The sequence below is a fragment of the Camponotus floridanus genome, unplaced genomic scaffold (genome assembly GCF_003227725.1).
Source record: "Camponotus floridanus strain SB8 unplaced genomic scaffold, Cflo_v7.5 scaffold31, whole genome shotgun sequence".
Taxonomy (NCBI): Eukaryota; Metazoa; Arthropoda; class Insecta; order Hymenoptera; family Formicidae; genus Camponotus; species Camponotus floridanus.
Window position 1 is genome coordinate 1,562,024 of NW_020229448.1, and position 23,978 is coordinate 1,586,001.

The following is a 23,978-nucleotide window of genomic DNA, read 5'->3' on the forward strand; positions in this document are numbered from 1 at the left end:
AAAATATTTCAGAAATATCGATAATACGGCGTTCGACTTTGGCAATACAAAATGTAGCGTTTGGCAATACAAACAGTAGCGCGATATTTTATGATTTTGTCATCATTCACACGGTGACTCTCGAGTAATAAAGTAACGGTGAGAAACGCTTCGTATATTGTAATTCTTTTACTAAACACGATTACGATTAGTATCAAAACATAATTTGATATAAATATTAATAAGTCCTTGTTAATTAAACAATCTACAATTTAATCAGGAATCGATTAAATGATAGGATCCAAAATATTAAATAATCATTTCGATTGTTGCGATCTTTACGAACAATAATTATTATTTTAATACTTAGAGTCAAATATATATTTTATCCGTGTTAATTTATCATTCTATTTGACAATCTAAATATAATTTGGATTATGAAAGAACACGAAGTAAGACAATCGAATTATAGATACAAATAATTAATATGACGAAAGCCTTCGTGGCAAATTGTTTAATAAATAATTAATTTTAATCAATAAATTAAAGTACTTTTATAATTTAATATTTCGCGTTAGTGCATATTTTGTAACATATAAAATATTTCAGAAATATCGATAATACGGCGTTCGACTTTGGCAATACAAAATGTAGCGTTTGGCAATACAAACAGTAGCGCGATATTTTATGATTTTGTTATCATTCGCACGGTGAATCTCGAATAATAAAGTAACGGTGAGAAACGCTTCGTATATTATAATTTTTTTACTAAACACGATTACGATTAGTATCAAAACATAATTTGATATATATATTAATAATCCTTGTTAATTGAACAATCTACAATTTAATCAGGAATCGATTAAATGATAGGATCCAAAATATTAAATAATCACTTCGATTGTTGCGACCTTTACAAACAATAATTATTATTTTAATACTTAGAGTCAAATGTATTTCATCTGTGTTACTTTATCGTTCTACTTGACAATTTAAATATAATTTGGATTATGAAAAAACACGAAGTAAGATAATCGAATTATAGATGCAAATAATTAATATGACGAAAAGATCCGTGATAAATTGTTTAATAAATAATAAATTTTAATCTATAAATTAAAATACTTTTATAATTTAATATTCCGCGTTAGTATATATTTTATAATATATAAAATATTTCAGAATGATCGATAATACGGTGTTCGACTTTGGCAATATAAAATGTAAACAGTTGCGGGCTATGTTACGGCTTTGTCTTCATTCGCACGGTGACTCTCGAGTAATAAAGTAACGGTGAGAAACCCTTCGTGTATTGTAATTTTTTTACTAAACACGATTACGATTATTATCGAAACATAATTTGCTATTAATATTAATGAAAATTAATTAATTAAAAAATAATTAACGTCATGATATTGTATTGCGACGATAAACCTTTATCGTAATCATTCATTACTGCGAATAAAATTTGAAACAGAAGATACGTAAAAAGGAATAAAAAAATTAATTATGTTATGATATTTTATGCTTATTATAATATTTTTTTAACATTATTAGAATTAAATATATTTTGACTAATGCTTTAAATATTTTTAATACTAGTTAATTAAATAATGTAATTATTTTAATTTTTTAATCTTGCAACACATTAATACGTTAGACATATGAGATACATTAATATGTTAAAATATTTCAATGAATTAACAACAACATAATATCTGACATAAGCAGTACCGCGCTAATGACTTTGTTTTACTGTCTTGTTATGCGAATTTGAATTTATATACTATATTACAAAATAAATTCTAAATTATATATATTATATTATATATAAAATTATATATAATATAACCCTCCCATGGGGTACACCTTGTCGCGGTGGGAGGGCTTAGTACTTGGATGGTGTCTTGAGATTTATCTTAAATTTTTCTATTTATGATAAATCTTAAGGTGCTTGAAAGGGAAGCTAAGTACCCTTTCGCGTCGTCGGTGCCGTCAACGTGCCGCGGACGGCTGCGCTTCGTAACCGCGTTTTCGCGTTATAGTATTATCGCATTATCGCGTTTTCGCGTTTTTAAAATCCCAATTTCGTTTTTGTCAACGAGTCTCTCCTTCCGACGCCAACTAACTGGGATGTTTCATCGAGTCGTTGCTTTGCGACGTACTCGCGCCTTGTGCAACGTGGCACTTGGTGATGCCGGCCGCGCAGAACGTATGTCCAGTACAAAATGTACATGGGCGCGCGGGTTCGATGCTTCGCGCTCGATCGGCTTAGTGATGAACACGCTCTGCTTCGTCAATTGATTTGGCCCGAATCGGTTAGAACTCGATCGATTGTTCGGAAATGGTCGTCAATGGGTCCCTTCTCTTTGCTCGTCTACTCTACAGCCACACGCCTAGCGTGTGTTAACCCTGTCGAGGAGTCGAGTGGATTCCCCTAGGCACGATTTTCGCTCGGTAAAAGAGGTTGCCTCCCCATTTTCTAAATTGCTGAATGTTAGCTTTTAAAAAATGTGGGTATCCTCTTCTTTTACCGTCTATCAGCCTTGTGTACTGCGCTAGTGATATAGCATCCGTGCGGGTCACTTGAAATCGTGCTTAGCGGGTCCAGGTTCGATATGAGATAGGATAATTATGCGCGAAAAAGAGCTGGTGAACTTTATTTTCCTCTATTCCGTCAATCGTTTCGTCTTCTTTCCGGTTCGGGCCTAATCTTTGCTCGTTGTATCGTTGCATTCCCGACCTGTTGGCTCGAATTTGATTCTCGCGAAATGAAATGGGATTTTCGCTCGTACCGAAACCGGGAGTGCCGTACACAGTATATATATATTAAATATATACATCGCGCGACCAAATTTTTAATCCGAATACCGAAGTAGTGCGGGAGTGCCGTTTAGTATCGCGCGTAAAATAACGAAAATAGCGATATAAAAATATTGCTCGTGAGTGCGGGAGTGCCGTTGAAAGTATCGCGCGTCAACAACATGAGAGGAGGAGGAGGCCTGGGAGAGGCATCTTGCATCGGCGGAGCAACCTGATGGTGAATATTTATTATTTGTATATCAATTGTTATAAATCGTACGCATAATAATTCGATCTTATTATTTAAATGAATTAAAGAGAAAATTAAAGAGAAAGATTTTTATAAAAGTTATATAAAACTTTCTAAAAAGCTTTCTTAAAAAACAGTTTTAAAAATTTATAAAATTTTTCCACACGTGTTTATCTCTGCTTATTATTTTACACATCGGATATAAAATTCCGCGTGATAAAAATTTTTTGAAATATTGATTGCATTTTGTGAGCATTAGTATAAATGAATTTTATATTTGTATGTTACAGACAACTAGCTTCGATAACAACAACTCCGCTGTTGCGCATCAGTGCCGGTGAGTGAGAAAAACTTTTATTTAACCTTAAAGTAACGGATTCGTAGAGATTGTAGATGTAGATGTAGATTGTAGATTGTAGATTGTAGATAAATCCGTTGCCTTAAAATGGATGAGCTAGGATAAATTAAATTAAATACCTTTTAATAAATTCTTCCGAAATGCTTTGCATTTATTGCGAAAATATATTAAAGTATTAATTAAAAAAAGAAAATCAAGAAAAGAAAATTTTTTTGTAAAGATTTTGTCTAATTTATTGAATAAAGAACAGGCATTAATAATTTTATCAATTTTAACAATTTCTGATGCTACTTTATTTTTATCACGCGCACTTAGCTTATTTTAATTTCTTAGCTCATCCATCGTAGAATTTGTTTGTAGATATTAGTATTTTAAACTTTACTTTAACTTAATATAAAGCCAAATGATTAATTAATTAAATAATTTGTAATATGATAAAAGTTATATACACACATTAATTTTATATTTTCTTAGAAAATATAATATATAGAAATTTGTAGTAATTTGGCTTTATTGCAGTTAAAATAAAGTTATATTCAAATATTGAACAAGCGATCGTAAAATCGAGCGATCATTACGATGAGCGTAAAATATGTACGCTCATTTGCCGGTAATTAGTCCGCAAAAGAAGGAGTGTTTATCTCCTTTTTCGATCTCTGGTTAGAGATCGAGCGAGAAAGTGGCCAGGATCAACGGAAAGTAAGTTCAACTGGCCTGAAGAAAAATTTTACGTACATAGTACGTAATGTCGAACATTTATTCACGCGATTAGGGTACGCCGTTAGCGCACACGGGGATGTTATTAAGGCACGTAATTAAAATACGTGATTAGAGATAGGCTTTCCTCAAATAATTTCACTTAATCGAGAAGTAGGATTGTTAGGACTATTAGGTAATCATTCAGATTTTTTAAATTTTCCTTTCAAGAGAGAGAAGTAGAGGATTGTTAGGGCTATTATGTGATTAATTTAGGTGATTAATATATTATGTATTTTGTAAAGAGTCAGGAAATGTAGGATTAAGTAATATTAGGAAAAACAGATTAATAAGTATTTCAATAATTATGTTATTAATATTAAGAATTTCTAGGGTTAATATTTTTTTGAGTGCTTTTTTTATAGATATTTTATTTATTTGAGGATGAAAATTAAATTATTAACATACAATAATTTTTATAGTGATATGATTTTTCTTGCAAATTTTATGCATATGAAAAATTAAAAATACAAATTTATATATTAAGATATTTTTTTTAGTTTAATATGGATAATTTAGTATATTTATGAATTTCTAATTTTTAAATATAGGAATAGAAAGATTTAAAATATTATAGATAAAGAATGAGTAGAATTTATAGAAAAGGATTTATTATTAAAATTTATAAAAGATTATAATTTAAATAATATTTTTAAATAATAATTTTTAGAAAATTTATACTTTATATTTTTATATATATATTTATATATATATATATTTATATATTTCAGGTTTTAATTTAAATAATAATTTTTATAAAATTTATATATTTAAATATTTGTATTCAAATATATTTATATATGTATTTATGTATGTATTATATATGTATTTATATATTTAAGCGTTTAATTTAAACAATTTTTATAAAATTTATATATTAATATCTATTATAAGAGTAATTTCATTAATTGTATTTTTTTATTAATTATATTTATAGAAATTTATCTAAATAGCTTACATATTATTAAAGTTTAATATTGTAGATATTAAAAAAATTATTATTTTTTTAGATATTTTGGAATATATATTATATATATATGATTAGAAATTTAATTATATTATATATTACTTTTATAATGAAAATATAATGTTTTATTATGAAGCTATATAAATTAAAATTTGTTTAATATTACTTTAATGCTAAGGAAAATATATTAAAATTCCATTAATCTTAGGAATTAATCATCGCTAATCAGTTTTATCTAGACTATGTAAAAATTTTTAGTAAATTTTATATTATAAAATATTATACATATATTTTGGACATTTTCGTGTAATAAATTATTCCATGTTATAAATTATTTTGTATTACGTTTCAAATTATATTATATTTTACATTAACTTTTGTATTAAACTCTGTATTAAAATAAAATAAAAAGAAAATAAAAAAAAGTTTTTCCTCCTCGACGGTATCTTCACCTTAACGAAGGCATTTGCCGGGTGAGGAGGTTTGAGTACTCTAATGAACCTGAGAGCTATGCCGGCGGTAACATACACCGCTGTTCATATAGATTATTCTTATATTTAAAATCATCTCTTAAGTTCTTAATATTTCATTTGGTTAATAAAATGATCGTATAACATTTTCAAGCTTTATTTAAGATGATATTAAATATAAGAAGATTATGAATATCGGTCGTAGTTACTGTTAGGGTTACCCATGCCGGACAGGTCAAAGGGGAAGAGTCAGACTAAGAGAGATACCAAAATTATATACATACATACATACATACATACATACATACACACATATATATATATATATATATATATATATATATATATACAGGGTGTCCGTCAATTTTCGATCTTAACGAAATAAAGAAGTAGATTGCCTCAAATTAAGAAGGAATGACCTGTATTGTTTCGGGATTGTCGCAATAATTAACTAAATCAATTGATCGAACGATTACATTCTGGTTCGCTCTTTCGTTCAGTATATATAAATATTTAACGAATTAATCGAACGATTGCATTCGGTTTGCCATTTTACTCGTCGCGTTAGAGGCGCGAGAGAGGCAGGCAACATTCGCGGCGTCGTGCACGATTTCGACCGTCCGCGCATAGACGAAAAACGGCAAATTTATATCTCGACTTCCGGACGCGATAGCGATTTCATTCTTTTTGCATAAAATTCTACACCATTTCGCGGCTCTACCGTTTAAATCTCGTCCCGATCGCCCGAGGAGTGGCTGACTTACAGTGAATATCCGAAATCTGTTTCTTGGACTCATACTTAAATATAATATTTAAACAGGGTGTCCATCAATTTTCGACCTTAAATCAAACGAAATAAAGAAGTAGGTTGGCTCAAATTAAGAAGGAATGACCTGTATTGTTTTGGGATTGTCGCAATAATTAACAAAATATTAAATAAAGAAGATCGTCCAGTCTACGTGAGTAGAAGCGCGCGGCGACGAGAGTCGTCCCACTGTAATCCGATACTACGTGCGCGGCGAAGCGCTGGGCGGGTCGCTCTTCGCGACACGATGGTGGTTTGCGATATATCGCAATACCGCGCCGAAAAATGACCCGTCTTTTTCATGGCGAGAAAATGATGCGCTATCATTTCCACACCACCTTGCGGTAGATAGCATGGTGCGCTTTTTTTATAGTGGTTTCCTCCATAGGCCTATTCCACTCTCAATTTGAAAATTATTCAAAATGCCATTACTATACGCTGAATATATCGTAAATGTAAAAAATCACTTTTTTATTCGATATATATAAATATTACGCTTAAGTGTGAGTCCAAGAAGCAGATTTCGGATATTCACTGTAAGTCAGCCACTCCTCGGGCGATCGGAACAAGATTTAAACGGTAGAGCCGCGAAATGGTGTAGAATTTTATGCAAAAAGAACGAAATCGCTATCGCGTCCGGAAGTCGAGATATAAATTGGCCGTTTTTCGTCTGCGCGCGGACGATCGAAATCGTGCACGACGCCGCGCATGTTGCCTGCCTCTCTCGCGCCTCTAACGCGACGAGTAAAATGGCAAGCCAAATGCAATCGTTCGATTAATTCGTTAAATATTTATATATACCGAACGAAAAAGCGAACCAGAATGTAATCGTTCGATCAATTGATTAAATATTTATATATATATCGAATAAAAAAGTGAGTCGGAATGCAATCAGTCGAATAGTGAATTAAATATTAATATATACCAAAGGAAAAGATGAATCGGAATGCATTCGTTCGATTAATTCGGATGTGAGTGTAATCATAGTGCATAGGCGTCGAACTCACACGTACGCTTACACTCTCATGTCCGCTCAGCTGTCAGCTGTAGAGTGCTGCTGGCGTACGCAGTCTGGTAACAGCGTGCGAGAGCTAAGACGTTTTAATAAAAATCTTGTGTTTGCGTAGTAAATTAACAGTGAAAATGAAGTGTACTCTGCAGGAATATACGGATATAATTGTGGCATACGAACTAGTGGGAGAAAATACTTATCGTGCGGCCGCAATTTATATGGAATCATTTCACGGGCGTGCACGAAAACCAAGTGGCCGTACAATTTTACGTGTTGTGCAATAAATTATATGAAACTGGGCGTCGTGCATAATATCGGGATAACCGGTCCAGCAGTGCACCTTCGTGTACGAGATGAAGAAAGGATTCTTGAAGCATTTTATCATCGTATCATTATCAACATGTGTGCAATACATTTTATCGAGGGATTTTTAACCACGGATCAATTTTTGTAAAGGTACTGTCACCATTAATTTTTTACATTTACGATATATTCAGCGTATAGTAATGGCATTTTGAATAATTCCATTATTGATGTTCTTCATATTCAATTTTTCATTTATTGTAATTTAGAAATTTAGGTTTATGAATACAGAGAAAAATATCATGCATTTATATAATTTTCCAAGATATTTGTAAACTGTTTTGTAATAGGAATAGATTTTTCAATTACTAAGGGGATACTATCCAGGATTACAGAATTAAAGTAACGATAAAAATAACAGTTAAAATTCGTTACCGTTACTGTAAAAATGTAATGACGTTACTGTTACCGTTACAGCAGGAAAAAGTAACAATCATTACCGAAAAAAAGTAACAGTAACGGTAATGACGTTACAAGTAACGCCTTATTTCCCAACTCTGTATATATATAAATATGTATGTGTGTGTGTGTGTGTGTGTGTGTGTGTGTGTGTGTGTGTGTGTGTGTGTGTGTGTGTGTGTGTGTGTGTGTGTACGTATGTATATAATATATGCTATAATATATGCTATAATATATGTATATAATATATGTGTGTGTGTGTGTGTGTGTGTGTGTGTGTATGCGTGTGTAATATTATATTAATTATATTAATATTTTTGAATAAAATAGAAGAAAAAAAGACAGTAGTCGAGAAAATAGAAAAAAGGCAACACTAATGATTTGAATATCCGAGAACAAATGTTCATAAGAAATATCTCGATAGACTCCATAGGAAGAAGCATGACAAATCTTTATGATGTTAGGACAAAGGAATACAATAAACGATAATAATTTAAGGACCTGAATCACTCACAGAAATGTTTTGCTAATGTAGGTAGATTTCTAGATGTCGCAACCAAAATTTGTCGCTATTTTTTGTGTCTGATAGAATATCGTTTGTCACAGCTAAAATTTATAGCAGTAACATTCTAACAATATCTGCTAGAAAATTTAGAATTATATATTCATTTGTTCTTGCTGCTAGTATTTTCTGTGCACTACAACCAAACTTTAACAAGTATGGATTGATCATAACATGGATAGATGCCACAGACAAACTTTCTTTCTAAATTTCACAAACAGTTCAGATATAAATTCTGTCTCTGTCATTTAGATTGATTACGTGCAACATATATACGATATTACAATATTTGCTAATCGTTTATCTGCCTCAGTTAATTTTTCGCACCTAGAAAATTTTTGCTATAGTTGCAAGATCATTTTTTTGAGTGAAGAAGAGGAATATGTTAGATAGGAACGAATGGTGATTGGAAACGATTGAAAACTAAAAGACAGTTTACAATTGCAGTTTACAATCTATTTATTAATAATAATACTATTTTGTAATTATATTAAATTTTATAATTTAGTACATTTGTATTATATAAGTATGAAGCATCAAAATATTATGCTGTTATAAAAGAATTATAATAAAAATATTATAATAAAAATGTATAAATAATATTGATTATATTAGAATGCAACATATGAATTATTTATATTTTATAAAGGAAGAGACATTTTTAAAATATTTTGCAATATTTGTATTTTTTGAATCTTATTATAAATCCTTCAGAAGAATTAATAATTAATTAATTAAAAGACAAAACCAGAAATTGTGTACATTATATCCCAGTAAACACAGAATATTGCAGCAATATTGCGGTAATATTACAACATTGCAGCAATGTTGCTGCAATATTCTGTGTTTGCTGGGATGTTACCGTCTGAGAACATTCATGGACACTGGCTTTATAGTTCATGTCCACGTTTTTAATGTCAGAGGGCGTATCGCTTTCAGGAATCATTTAAAAGTGGGATATGATACTTCTCAGTCTTCTCTCTGAAGGATACCTTGTAACATGATCGGTTATAAAGAATTAAAGTCGGTAATAATTTGTCGATACAACTTTTAATGTCGGGTGTTGCAATGGTTTATAAACCTTATAAAAGATGGGGATACGAGCGAAACGCAGCCATCATGAATCAAATTGTGTCTAAAAGAAGTGGGGTTGATGGTGACGAGAGGTGGTCCTTTCCTGGTTAAGCCTACCATTCACAAAGGGTGGAGTTTGCTAAACTGCAACTATCTGCAGTTACAGCATTGGCGTGGGAAATTAAATTTTCATAAATTTTTAATTGTGCATAAATTTTTTTCAAAATTATATAAAAACAAAAAAGGGCGTATATTATAATTTAATTGTTGTATATTATAATTTACTTATTGTATATATGTTACGGAAAAAAATATAAATACATTTAATTTAGAAGCATATAGCTTTTATGATCTTTAAATGTATTTTGTTTAGATACATTAATAATTATTACAAAATTTTCATATGCATTTTAAATAACTAATATTTCTATATTCTTTGCAAATAGCATGCAAATAATAAATTTAAATCAAATATATTTCTATTTTTTAATTGAAAAATTAAATCACTTGTTTATGTGTTAAAAATAATAATATATATTCATTAATATAGTGCCGTGTATTATGAAAAACAATCTATTTAAATATTTTCTTGTTAATTTTTTTAGTAAATTTTACTTTAAGAATATTTTTAAATATACATAGTAATTTTAAAATGCATATTTAAAGGTGTAGCGTTAAAGTTTAGGAGTTGAAATAATCATAGTGTGTGTTCTATTGAATTGTTTTATACACATACATTTATTACATATTAATATTGGTACATACATTTATTACATATTAATATTGGTATAAGAATTTTATATCAATATTTTATGCTTTCTCTTTCTCCTTTTCTCTCTCTTTCTCTCTGCTCTTTTGGTAGGACATTTATTATATCGACATATATTAATTTGTTTGTACTTTTCTAATTTTACTTAATCGAAATTTAATAATCCTGCAATTTAATCTTCATATGATAATTAAGATTGACTTATATTCGTCGACTTTATATTCGTTGATGAAAATAGTCATTTGAATCTCAAACGTCGATAATATATCGTTGGAGATGAAAGATTCTTGACAATTTCTTCAGTTGATAATGCACTATGCTATATGTATGCACATGAATTTTATAATTTTATTCTAAGGACTGTTGGAATTGTAGAAACAGAAAATGCAATAGTAAGAACAATATTTGAAATAGCTAGTATCTATAACATAAAGAAATTACAAACAGAATATGAATTGGTTTGTTGTAACATAGATTTTTCTTCTATCCAAAGCTAATAAATAAAATATTAACAGTGAAATTCGAGTTTTAATTTTACTGAAACAAGATTGAATCTCTTTAGATATAATCATGACATTAATGAATCATTTAAAGTAATTCATTAAAAACATTATAATAATACCCGTATAATAAAAAGACATAAAAGGAAATTCTAAGATCTTCAATAAAATTTTTCCTGATATTTTTCTCTTATGCTGTAAAAAACAAGAATATTAATAGTTTTTACTTCAACTACATTTACATAAAATCGTTATATATTTACATACAATATACAATTTAAAAAAAATCATGATATATCATGTAAAAGAGAAGTATTACATAAAAATTTTAAAATTTTGTTAGATTTATAAATATTTTATTAACATTACATGTATGTTAATAAATGCATCATTTTTTTAAAAATTTGATAAAACATTTCTATATCATATAATCATACAATATCTTTATATCTTATAATTATATGTAGTGCAATTATATCTTAAAATTGTATAGATACATGTAATTATATAATTTATTTTGAGATTAATTTGATAGATAATTATTAAATATTTATAAATATTATTAAATAAATATAATTGTATTTTAAATATATTGTTTATTTATAAAGAAAATTAAAATATTATACATTTTCATAAAGCGCCACAAATCTCTAATAATGTTTTTATAATGATTATATTTGTATAATTTATCATTAAATAGATACTATTAAGATATCATTAAATTACATAATTCAGGATTATATTATTTAGTTATATCGTGAATTATACAAAGATTGCTAAAAATAAAATTCGTACATTTAATCTTCATGCATTTGTCTTTTTAAAATAAACCTCTTTTTCGCATTGCAAAAAATATAATAAACATTTTTACTTTCATAGATATGCATCCTGAAGTTTAGCTTACAATAGAAAACGAATAACTTTTTAATAGTTACATATTAAATTTAACATATTATCGTTAAATTTAATATTAAGAAACATTCAGGTATACCGGGATTGCATTGTGCATTCTCCAGAATAGAGTTTCCATTACGCATTATATGCAATATTCTTTCCTTTTAAAAGCATACTATAAACTTAATTCACAATAAACATGACATATCCACAATACAGTAGCAATATACTTGCGCAGTTAGAAAGTTATTTAATATCCAAAGATAGAGAAAGAGAGAAAGAGAGAGAGAGGGAAGAGAGAGGGGGAGAGAGAGGGAGAGAGAGAGAGAGAAGGAAGGAGAGAGTGAGAGAGAGAAGAAACTTATATGTGTGTATGTATATGTATATATATTAGCTAACCTCTCTCTAATAATGCGTATCAAATATTATTATAATATTATTAAAATAAAGAAAATATATCTGTATTAAATATATATTGCTTATTTTTTGATACTAATTATATATTTCATAAAGTTACTATTATTTGCAATATAATATACAAATATTTTTTTAAATTTAGAATTGCTATATAAGCAAAATACTTTTTATACACGCAAAAAAGATTAAATGTTAAAATTAAAATAAATAAGTTAAAAAATTTTTTTTGAAGATTATATGAAAATGTTATTAGAGTTTGATTGAAATAATTGAAAAAATGCTATGCCGGAAACTACTAATATGAAATGATTAAAAAAATACGTTAGTAAAATATGTTAGAAATTATTTTGCATACTGCAAGAAAAATACTATTAAATTAATTATTATATTTTTCGAAACCTCGATAAATGTATACGGAATAAAAATAGAAAATCTGCAAATCTGTGCAGTATTACGGCTGTGTCCAGTTTATTTTGTGTCCGATAGAAAAGTGGTGGGGTGGTAACTGTCACCGAAGACAATTTATGTTAATGACTGTTCGTAACCGAGGAGCGCCGAGGTCGCTCGACAGAACAGTCTGCAGGTCGCCGTAGCAGCGGTCGGACACGAAGCTCCTTGCTCGACTTTCGAATCCTTCCCCTCCATTCCAACCCTGAATTCACCACCTTATCGTGTTCCATCCCTACGATGGCGACGCCCAGCGTCGATTCGGTGCGCACAATTTCATCCCCGACTCGGAGATTCGTCTTCCTGTGGACGCTTGCACGCTCGTCGAAATATAGTCGATTCATGTGATTGAAACCAGTGTATTAACGTAAAATTAGTGATGTGTTAAGGATAAATTTGCATCATTATTGGTGAGTTTGCGTTCTCATTTTTTTTCGTTAAAATGGATTTATTGTTATTTGTGAGAAAGATAATATTAAGTGGCGCGTCAAAATAGTTCGGTCTAGAAATCTATAAGAAGGATAAAATATATATTTTGCTTCTCTGATAAAGATATAATTGTTTAATTGATATTAAACGGAGACGGAAAAGATTTCGATGTACACGTATTATATCGGTATTTTATATGTCCTTGACACTGTCTATTTTTATCGGACGAGAATTGAAAATGGCTACGGAGAAGCAGAAAAATGATCTGCCACTATATACGATATTTTATATGAAAGTGAACAGTATTATTTGTTTAACTCAATTTCTCAAAATACAAGAAAAAATTTTGTTTGCTTCATGCTATTATTAATATGAAAAATATTCCAATATCTAAACTCAAACTTATTGTTGCTCCAAATAAGTGATAAATTACAAAAATTTAATTTTATTTATAGCAACAAATTTACATTAAAAATTCTACAACATTCTAATTTGTATAAAAATAATGATAAAAGTAGAATTTTCTTATGAGTTACATATGTCTTTATTCCTTTACATATGACATTTAAAACGCATAGCATTGCATAATTATGTACACATTATCTTTACAACTTATATCTTTCTATTCAATCTCTAAATGACGTAATATCATCTGCAAAATGTTTCGTTCAGAATAATAATCTAAATGAATTCACGTATTTCGTAATTCTTAGGAATGCACGTTCAAAGTAAACAAAAATATAAGTACGTTTCTCCCAAGAATTCAATTGTACGAGACTATGCGGAACGAATTCGGAATTTGAATGGCTCATTTTACATAACTGTCCAGACGGATGTATTGACGTATTCAGACGAGAAAAATACATATTAAACGTGATGTCGATAGCCGACGAGTGTACACTTGGGCAACGTATAAGGCCGCGGTGGCGCCGACGGTGGCGGATTTCGCGATTCCCGTATAGCCTCTCGCAATCTGGCGGGATGCCGATCGATTTGCACTGTGTTCCTCACCCGTACAACACGATTCCATTTCAGTTCATTTCGCTCAACTCGCGAGATAGTACGTATCCTACACAATTGTACAACGAAAATCTCCTTCGCTTATCGCGGCGATTGCGAAATTTTCGACAGATCCGTGTGAGAAATTTCACCCTCCATTTTCACGAATGAAAAGAACCCTCGATTGTAAAAAATTAGTGACTCTTGATAAAATTAATGTTTTTTTTTGATAAAATTAATCTTTTGAAGAAAGAAGAGATATTGTTCCTCGTAGATGATGTTAGGTTTACTTAGAGTTTGTGCGCGATACGATTCTTGAAAGTGACGTTAGACATCGATGATGATTAATTATGATTTTGATATTCTTGTATTTAATATTTTGTGTAGACTAATTTTCATATTATTTTAACGAGCACAATTTAATGATAATTTAATTAATTTAATAATACTTGAAAATATTTGATAAATATTACAGAGAGAAAGAAAATTTTCACGATTAAAAAATATAAATGAAATTTCTTCTATGTATTTAAACAAAATTGGTATACGTTATACTTGGACTTTTTCGTGAAGCATCTGGTGAATGCGTTCGCTTAACGAACCATCTTCCCTGCAGTTCTCTACAAAAGCTACAAAATTTAAGGTGAGCATGTGTAGAAGAGAACAAACCGGCTGTGAATCCAATCAAGAATTTATGACGCCCACATTCCACATTTAAACTTCCAAAATCTAAACTTGTTGAGCATCTTATCAAAAAGATCGGTCTGCAGGGAATAGGAGTTCTTTCAACTATTGTTAAATGATCGCTGAAGTGAATAATATGATACATTACTGAAGAGGAGAACAGTTGAAATCTTCCAATTAATTTGATAATTTCACTTGCATTATTTCAAAAGAATTTGCGAAATAAGAAATAAAAATTTTTTTTGTGTATATGAATTTAATATATTTAATATAATTGAATGTAACTGCGAGGTGGCACGTGAATGAAAACAAGAGGTAGCGTGACACGACAAAGCGTTAAATGATCGATGTTGTGTCCGTCTTGCGAGAAGTACGGTCATCGTGATTGCTATATATTTAATGGGGATGTTACTACAGCACGTGGCAAACACATGTACTGGTCTTTTGCATTATCTTTCTCCAGGTATCTAAGTAATTTCACAATATAGTAATTTATTAAATTTATATAATATTAGAATGAGAGAGAGAAAGAAAAAAGAAATAATATTTATACAATTTTATATATATGTAAAAAAAATATCTGCGCGCTTGGGATGTCTCATAAAATCTTCGGAGATTATTTTACAAGGCTTTTTATCGATAATTTAACAAGAAAAAAAAATTATACTTTGATACATTATATAATTTTCCACTATAAGCTTAATAACGTGCTGTCCAATTTAGTAATTCTTAGTGCGGTTGAATTAAAGTACCGGTGTCATAAATTAACACATTTCCGCAAGAAATGACGTCATGCAGTGTAATTTGTGCATGGGAGATGCGACAAGGTCTTATTAATCTTTTATAGACTATGCAGTCTACTCCAGATTACTATAATGACATTGTTATAACATATACTGTATAATTCTACGAAAAAAAGTTTTAGGTATAATATATGTGTGAGATCTAGAATTTACATCAAATATTTAATAATTTAGACATATGTTAAATAATATAAATTTTAATTAATTATTAGATATTGAATAGAAAAAAAATTACTGTAAAATTAAAGAGCGTGAATGTAATGCTTCACGAAAATTCACGTTTCTCTTCAGTTCAGTTACCATGAACGTTATTTAAAATTTCTCTACGCGTCTATTCTCAACGTTTTTCTTTTTTCGGTATTGGAGCAGGTATCACGGTCGGTTGTAGGTAATAGGTTTTGGATAATAGCGACCTATTTGACCTTCGTTTCGTAGCCTGCTGCGTATTCTTAACTTCTTCGAAGTTTTTGTCTTCGAAGAGATCCTTTATAAAAGACTGTATACTACATACGTCTTTTGTGATTTCTGATTTCCTTTAACTTTATTTTCACATTATACGATAATATTTCAGCGTAATTTCAGATTTTATAATTCTAATTATAAATTAAAATCAATGACTTTTTATACTTTTAATTAATAAATAACATGAATATTTTTACTAAAGACAGTAAATAATTAGAATCCCGATTTTATTTATCTGTCTAAATAAAGTATTGAAAAATGTATGTGTCGAGATTGTATGTATTATGAATACATAATTATTATGCAATATAAATGCGCATTTGCAAGCATCTGCATTAATTTTAAACTGATAACAATTATGAAATTTGATAAGAAAAGTAATATTCGATGCTTAAATTGTCCTTCGGCTCAACTGTATCGAGTTGCTCCGATAAAGATTCGTTGTTGTAAGTGGATTCGCTTATTATCGCGGCACAAAAGCCTCGCGAGTTCCACACGGATGCTGTGAACCCTCACATGGATTTCATTTCAGGATCGCATAAAATGGTGCTGAGGGGGAGAGGAGAGAACGAAGGGGAAGAAACACGAGGGGAGAAGAATGAAGTCGCGGGACGGCCAGGGAAACGAGAGGAAAGGGAAAGATGCCGGCTGGCAAGCAGATGGTTGCCCCGTTTATTGGTTTATTCGTTGCTTCAGCCATGACGTTCTGTCCGGCCATGAAACAAGCCGGAGATTCTCCTTGTGTTGGGAAGCATCATACAACGAGGTTCATACGAGGCATACGAATGCTCTTCGTATTAAAACATTGACGTACTACTTATTTACATTGTAGGTAAGTAACTTCTTCAGCATAAGCTCTATACCGCTTAAAATTAGCGGTTGCTTTCAAGTTTTTCTAACTTATTTTATTCATTTATTTTTACAGCAACTACATATGATGACCGGCAACATAGTTACTTTGCATCTACAAATAGGTTTTACAGGTGTTATTGCAAACATCTGCTTATTTTGCATCTGACGTTCTTCTCTTACGGCTGTTTTACATATAAGGTAAAACTTTATTTTACAAGTAATAATGAAATGATTAAAATTAAAGTCTAGTTACAGAACAATATATTATTCTCCTTTGTTATTACAGCTTAATATTATGTATTAATAAAAAATATTACATATGTCATGAAATGCATTTGCATAAAATTATAGGTAACTTAATATTTAAAACGATGTGTTTATATATTCAACAAAGAGATAATCAGCTGATTGCATTTATTAGTCTTAAATTTTTAATGAAATAAAGCATAGTCTTATTTTTTAATTTTTGCAATCTGTTACAAATTTTTTTCTTGTAATTATGTTACAATGAATGTAATATACATAATATTATATAATTATTATAGTATACATGCATATTATATAACATGTATGTAAGTCGCTTGACAATTTGATCGATTAATAACTCATTTAATTTAGCTATATGAAAACTCTTGTAATCGTCATTGAAACAATAGTTCTTATATTGTAAATTATGTGCAGTGAACGAGATGTAAGAGCGGCTTTTTGACAGCATGCAGACGTAAGCGAATATTATATTCAGTAATGGCGTCTTGGGGGCGGATGAAATGCTCGGGTCGATAGAAGGCTTGTCTACGAAACCCATATACTCTTTCATCTTATTGTCAATGATCATCCCCACCTACAATGACCTTTTCTACGATTTCTCCCCAGGGATGTAATCCACAGCTCTAAGTATGATCGATTATGCTCGAAAGAAGGTAAATGTAAATAATTTTAAACGTTAATTCAATCAACAAATTAGTTCTTAAAGGAATTATGTTAAAATATATAGTTTTAAGAAAATCAATACAAGATAACAAAATAACAATTCTTTCTAGGGAATTTCAGTATTCTTGTATTACAACATGTCGGTAAAGTCAGTTACGAAATGAAGATGTAAAGTTGAAGACGATATTAGCAATGAAAATTTATTTATCAAAATTAAATATTTAAATTAATTCTTTATAAAATATTTGAAAACATTCATCAATAATTACATATTTTTTGTAACGGCGATTTATTTAATATAAAATTTAATTTAAATTATCAAATTTATACCGTAACTTAAGCATAATAATGTTGATAATATCAAGCTGACAATGTATAAATTTAATTTTAAAGAAACTATTCCATACATTTTAATTAAAATATTTATATTTCTACATTTATTTTTATACTATGATTTTATATATAATTATATATCAATTTATTTACTAAATTACTATAATTCTTCTCCAATATCAAGTAAAAAAACTTATAAAATATAATATAAAATATAATACAAAATATAATATAATGATTTTAAAATGAAATAATATCATTGTTATTTTAAATTCTTTAAATTAAATTTGTTTATTTAATAAAAAAAGTCTATTCCATTTCATTACAACTCTTTATTAAATTTGATAGATAGATTTGATACATCATATAATAATAATTCTATTCTTAAAAGATACAATTTCTATGTCAGCAGTTAAGTTAGCTCTTTAAAGCTAAAAAATACAAAATATCATAAGTCAGATCTTTCAGATTTTCTCCTTAATCCGGCTCAAGACCCGAAAGAGCTATTTAAAAGGATTAACATCTTCACCCAGTTATAAGAAGAACTACTAATACTTCTAATAACTCAAAATCGTCTAAAGTTTCCTTTACAAAAGAAAACTAATTTACATAAATATTGTGACACATGTTATCTCTGTGATGGTCACGTCCTTTGCACTTTTGCTAAGATATTTTGAAGCGAGATTTACACACATTTCTATTTATCTAATATACGATATATTATCTTTGTTGAAAACATATTATTTATAAAATACACTTAATATTTTTCTTGTAATATCAATGTTATTGTGACGAGAAAATATTTATATATTTTTTTCACACATTATTTACATGTAAACGATCAGCAACATGACCAAGTAACCTGGAAATGAAAGGTACATCGACACGCGTACAGGAATAAAAGGAGTTGTACCGCTAAGAAGACGAAGAAGAAGAAGAAGAAGGAGAAGAAGAAAACCAAGGAGAATGCGACCTTGCTACATTCAGCTGTGTCATCCTTGAGCCGTTAACGCTCAGGTGGTTTCGATCCCAGGAACGAGCATCAATCATCATCGGTAGTGCAGGTGTAATGTGATCATTGTCACCGAGATAACCCAGTACGATATTCACTTACGAAACGTGTCAAGTGACATAACAGAGTTTATCTATAACAGCATATCTGAATACTGAAAGAATCGCCTCCAATGTTTGTGCCTTTCGATAGCACATTATTTGTTAGGGCAGGTCTTTGACTCGAGTAAGAGAGGCATTACGAAACAATCGTCCATATATGTATTGCAGATTTTACGCGCAAAGTTAAGATTGCATATGCCTCTACATACGCCGTTATCTGTTTTGCATAACTTTACGATTTACATAATTTATAACAGTATAGAATTTTTTTATCGTTTTTTATAAGATTTTCTTTAATAAAAAAATGAATTAAGGCTATTAGATTTGTTAAGATATGCATGTCAGATAAAGATTGATATTATATTTGTATGAATAACGAAACATAACACAAAATCTTGCATTATAAAATATGCATTGCACAATATTATCAAGTGAGAAATGAGCAATCATTAAAACTAAAAGAGATAGTGAAAATGAGAAAGAGAAAAAGAGAAAAGAAGAAAATGCGTCTTTAGTGATTACAATTCAAGAAATTAAATTGCATAAAGTCAAATGTATAAAATGAAGGAGAAATTTTTACTTTCACTAATAATTACATAGATTTATATTAATTACTTGTAATATTTTAAAATATTTAAAAATTAATTTTATTAAAAAATATTAGATATATATAAAACATTAAATTCAACTAGTTTTATTGATTTTATATTTCTATAGCGACGAGATATTGAAGTTTATGCAAAGTTTGATAAAAATAGATTCTGTTCTACTCTCTTGAAAGGAGGCCCAAGCTCATTTTCCTAAGCACTTTGTAAGTTTGCGGGCATGTTGCAATTTGAGATTAACGATAGTCTATAATTTTAACAATCATTTCTTGTAAATATATTTCGCGCTTTAAAAACACAACATAAATAAATTATTAAAAAGAGGATAAAAATATGCATGTTTATATAAAGAATTACATTGCGACATTTTGATGGAGGATGTAATATATTTCTAACAAGAGAACTACAACGTTTAAAATACAATATTTTCATTATGTGACAAGTTAAATATAAGAGAAATTAATAAAATTGTGCATATAAATGTATTTACAGAATCAAAACTGTAGAAACTGATATTAATAGGGAAATATTTTCAGGTTCCTAAATGGTACCTGACATGAAGTCTGAAGATCACATACTGGGCGGATAAAGAAGTTCAAACCGGCACGTACGTTAAACACTTTTAATAGATAGGAGAACACAAATGAACGATGTGCCGTACAAGAGAAAGCCCAGTTAATGCTCTACATCTACCCTGTAGATCCGAATTTGTTTGATAAGAGGCGACAAATTCGGTTCTAGAGAGGTTTGTGTGGTGCATACAAAGCAACGGTGATCTTTGAATGAATGATTATAGATATAAATCTGCATACAATCTTGTCCTATTAATTCAGCGTTGAATATTTCAATATTAAATTTATTCTCCGATGTTTTGTGATAAAAATCAATATTAAATTATCAATACTTTTATTTTCAAAGTTTTTTACATATAAATTTAAAGCATTCTATAATTTATTATAAAGGACTATATATATAATGGAATTTATAATATTCTATAAGTTCTAAATGAGGATTGTAAGAAAAAAATGTTATGCATATAATATACGTGTCGTGTGGAGATATGACCTACATGACTGTATAATTAGATGAATGTAATTAGGTCGCTAGGGATACCTAGCCTGAATTCACTCATGCGTATTGAGTGGATGAGTATATTAATAGCGACGGAAAAATAACAAATGCGAAAAAGAATTAATGAACGTCATTACGCCCATGGACTTGGTTGCATGTTGGTACAGTGTCGATGATGAACTGCTACGTCTAGCGTGACCTGTTGCATATAAGTTCACCAACACATCCCATTAAGCTGCACATTCTCCTCGTACTTTGTACAGGTAGATTCAAATTCTATTTAATCAATATCAGAATGAAGAATGAATATTTTCTATAAAATATAGAATGTAAAGTAGCATCGTTGAATTAAGTAGGTAACTTATTACGGAGAGAACGTGCGAATTCATTGAAAACATATTGCTTATATAGCATTATTTATACAGCAAAATTTGATTAACAATATTTCGATATACGAAAAGGATCGATTAAACTGATTTCAATTATCTTTTTTTCTGCTACATTGCATATACATATTCGTTATTATTTTTCTTATAAAATAAATAAATATCTAATAATGTTTTTTTATCTTTTTATATTTTTGCTGCTTGACGAAGCAATTAATTTTGAACTTTATATTTACATATATGTAAAAAAACTGTATGTTAAATTTGAATTTTAATGTACTCTCGAAAAAAACAATTTAAACACTATTAATAATGTTCGATAATTTAGAATTATAAATTAAAATACTTTGTAATTAAAATACTTTATAAAAAAGTTTTTAACAACGATATAAATAATTATATTACGTACTGTAATTATGCGGTTTTCTGATGAATATATTACGTGTATAAATATCGTTTAATATTCCAATCTAAAGAGAATGGCATATTTTTTCCATATAGTGTGTGTAATAATACATACATGCAACATATATTTTTAATCTCTGATTTCTTTACAATGTAGCTGTTCATTGAATGGACATCTATCAGATGCGGATGCACGTTTTCTTGAATCTTTCTGTAAAGGCTGTGGCAAATCCATTAATCTCTGATCGTGTTCATATTAAAATGACATGCCAGTCGTCGTTACGCAACTACTCATAAGTGCTAATGAAGTGCATACACAGGTGTAATTACCAATCAAGTGGACTGCCCACTTTTCACTCGTAGCATAATCTAGTGGATAAAAAAAAGAGTAGTTTCATAATGACACGACGGGGAAAAACGCTACCGCCTCGCATAAATCAGCGATTCTTAACTGGTGCTTCGTTAGTAGAAGTTTTCATTAAAAATTTCCTACACGTCATAGCTTATATTTTTCAGTATGTTTATACATTCTTATATACAGTGACAGTAAATTTTTTTTCATATACATATACTTTCTTTTCCTTAAAAGATAAATTTTTCAGTCTCCAGTGATTTATAACAAGAATAATATCGAAAGAATTTTTCAAAAGCAAAATTGAAAGCTGCTTACATAAATATTAATCAAAATTAAAATTTTATGAAAATGTGCATAAAGATATTATGCAAAACGTGATCAGATATGATAATATTACAAAGATATGATCGTTCTGGAATATATTGTGTTGTATTCAATACTTTTTATCTTATCAGTATATCTATTTCTAGAGAGATCGCACACACAAGAGTGATATAAAATATATAAGACAAACAGAAAATATGTACGTAAGGAATCTGTATTGATTAGTTGCGTAATCATATTTAGCTTTCCTTGTGAAACAAATTTCCTATCCTATATATTTGAGACACATTGAACGTTAGATTTGTACGGAAAACTTATAATGCGTTTAATTCGAATGTATCTTAATTCTTACTTTAAATGTCTATTATAGTAAAGCAACTTCAATTACGCTAATAACATACCATGATTAATTTAATCCCATGTTTTCGCAGCTTATCTCAATCAATCATTTTATTAATGGCTTAATGCAGGTGGCTTGATCGAGATTAACATATATTTGAAAAGGCATAAGAAGCTCGCCGGTATAAATATTTTCATAAATAATGATGCAAAATTCTATTTGAAAAGAACGAGTTGCGAGAGCGAGAGGTGTAAGCGAAACCCGTTTTCGTAAAAAAAATTATCTTCTTGGCGCAGACGCTACTGATTTCTAGGAAATTTATAATTTTATAAACAAGAAATATAATAATTTCATTATAATAATAAGAATAATTAGAAAAATAATTAGATGAAGAAGTATTCAAATTATTTCTGCATGCAACGAATTCAAATCTACAAAACAACGTCGTTCCTTTAATTGACGTCTGTTATTCGAATAATTTCTGATTCACTAATAACGTGACGTTACATAGAAGCGATCCAACGCAAGATCCAATCATGCTCATATACATGCTCCGCAGGAAGCATCGCCGTCGGGGTATCGGGATATCGATATACCTACGTACGGGCAAGACGTACTTGACGCACACGGGAAATTATCGTTATTCGGATCGCTACGTGTCTGCCGGACGTTCACGTCGTCGGGTTCTGGTCCCCGGCCATTCCGACTCCAACCTGGCGGTTGGACGGAGACAAACGGCCGCGCGGCCGTAGATACGGTTGGACGCGCGTTTACGTACGTTTCCAGAGAGATCCTCGCGCGCGGAGTCTCGTCTCGGAGTCTAAATCCACATTCGAATGTGCGAGAAAACATAGCAAGATTAATGATTTGTGTGACACACGTAGGGAGAGGGTGCGCGCAGACCGTCAGCCAGTCAGCCAGCCAGTCAGCCAGGCTGCCTGCCTTGCCTTGCCTTGCCATGCCATGCCTTGCCTTGCCTTGGCTTGCCTTGCCTTGCCTTGCCTTGCCTTGCCTTGCCTTGCCTTGCCTTGCCTTGCCTTGGCTTGGCTTGCCTTGCCTGCCA

The 23,978-nt window shown here is 30.0% G+C and overlaps 1 long non-coding RNA gene across 2 annotated transcripts; it reads left to right on the forward strand.

Moving 5' to 3' along the window:
- Positions 1-12,965: 12,965 nt before the first annotated feature.
- LOC105251164 lies at positions 12,966-19,904 on the forward strand. 2 transcript variants are annotated; one of them, XR_889186.3, is made up of 5 exons: positions 12,966-13,234; positions 16,734-17,033; positions 17,127-17,251; positions 17,735-17,973; positions 19,162-19,904. It is a non-coding gene; the product is annotated as an uncharacterized LOC105251164 (long non-coding RNA). The 2 variants fall into 2 exon arrangements; XR_889187.3 differs by lacking the exon at positions 12,966-13,234 and adding an exon at positions 14,806-14,895.
- The last annotated feature ends 4,074 nt before the right edge of the window (positions 19,905-23,978 follow it).